This window comes from Hippopotamus amphibius, chromosome 11, assembly GCF_030028045.1.
Source record: "Hippopotamus amphibius kiboko isolate mHipAmp2 chromosome 11, mHipAmp2.hap2, whole genome shotgun sequence".
In the NCBI taxonomy this organism is placed as follows: Eukaryota; Metazoa; Chordata; class Mammalia; order Artiodactyla; family Hippopotamidae; genus Hippopotamus; species Hippopotamus amphibius.
In genome coordinates, this window is record NC_080196.1 from 47,852,429 (window position 1) to 47,854,307 (window position 1,879).

The 1,879-nt window shown below is 43.2% G+C and overlaps 1 pseudogene; it reads left to right on the forward strand.

Moving 5' to 3' along the window:
• The first annotated feature begins 328 nt into the window (after positions 1-328).
• LOC130831759 (programmed cell death protein 2-like) lies at positions 329-1,459 on the forward strand (annotated as a pseudogene).
• Positions 1,460-1,879: the final 420 nt, after the last annotated feature.

A 1,879-nucleotide genomic window follows, 5' to 3' on the forward strand; every position in this document is an offset into this window, starting at 1 on the left:
TCCAAGGTTTGGGACAAAATGAACACTATTCCTTATAACTGAACAGTTCTACATGTACCTTATAATGAGTATTCCATCATTAAATTTTAATAATGGTTAATGGTCTTGCTGTTACATGTGTGTCTTATATTAGAAACATTATGTGGAACGACGGCACTGGCCCTGGTTTAAACTGTAAGAATAATATAACACATAGTAATGGTTATTCATAAGAGCTATATTGAGCTATGAAGAAAAAATTCAACTCAAAGCTTTAGACTACAAAATCCTTAATGTTAATTATACTTTAGGCGCTTCCACTTCCGGCAGCGTTGGGCCCCCTGCGCCCATGGCGGCCGCGAGCGCCTGGCCGGCCGAACTGGGCTTCATGGAGGCGGTGCCGGCTTGGCGGCTGCGCAACGAGCAGTTCTCCAGCAAGGTGGGCGGCCGCCGGCGTGGCTGGGTGCTGCCGGGCTGCCGGGGCCCGCGGAGCTGGTATGCGCGCTGTGCGGCCGCCCGCTGGCCTTCCTGCTGCAGCTGTACGCGCCCCTGCCCGGCCGCGCCGACGCCTTCCACCTCAGCCTCTTCCTCTTCTGCTGCCGGACGCCACCATGCTGCGCCGGCCTGCGCGTTTTTAGAAATCAGCTGCCCAGGAGAAATGACTTCTACTCCTATGAGCTGCCTCCTGAGGACCCTCCACCAGAGACAGGAGAATCCGTGTGCCTCTAGCTCAAGTCTGGGCCTCATCTCTGCAGAGTTTGTGGCTGTTTAGGCCCCAAAACATGCTCCAGGTGTCACAAGGCACGTTACTGCAGTAAGGACCATCAGACTCTGGACTGGAGGTTGGGACATAAGCAGGCTTGTACCCAAGCAGATAATTTGGACAGTACAGTTCCAGACCACAACTTTCTTTTTCCAGAATTTGAAATTGTAATAGAAACAGAAGATGAGATTATGTCTGATGTTGTGGATAAAGATGATGAATCAGAGATTATAGGGAGCATGGGTGAAACACCTGAGGAAGAATTGGATTCCATGGCAAAACATGAATCTAGGGAAGATAGAATTTTCCAGAAGTTTAAAAGTAAACTATCCCTTGAACCAGAACAGATCCTCAGATATGGCAGAGCAATTGCCCCCATCTGGATCTCAGGTGAAAACATCCCTCAAGAAAAGGATATTCCAGATTGTTCCTGTGGTGCCAAGAGAATATTTGAATTCCAGGTCATGCCTCAGCTGCTCAACTACCTGAAGGCCGGCAGACTGGGCAGGAGTATCGACTGGGGCGTCTTGGCCATCTTCACCTGTGCGGAAAGCTGTGGACTGGGCACTGGCTACACCGAGGAATTTGTTTGGAAGCAAGATATAACAGATGCAGCCTAAAGACAAAGGTGTAAAGCCTTAAAATAATCATCATTTCTTAGACCTTGCAATTCCATTTCTAGGACTTTATCCTAAGGAAATAATTATGCCAGAGATATAAAAAAAAAAAAAACTATACATTAGGTATTAATTGGGAAAAAGAAAAAGAGCTGAAGAAGATCTATCAAATTGTAAAGCATGTGGAAAAAATAAACTACTAAAACTTATCAATCATTTATAAAGCTTTTGTGTAATAAAGAAGAAGCCTTACACATAGCTAACCAAGAATCTGCTTTAACTATATATCACTGGAATATATTCAAAAGCTGTTAACTTAAAGCGAATATGCTTCTTAATTTTGGAATTCATCCTATTGTAATAGTAATCATTGCCTGTTTTTGTATACTACTTGTATATATAGAAAATTAAGAACATAATATCCTATATGGAAGTACATGTGTATTTTTAAATTAAATATAGTAATTTCTTATATTTAATATAAGAAAGTTGAGAATTCTTAGATGTATACAAAATTAGG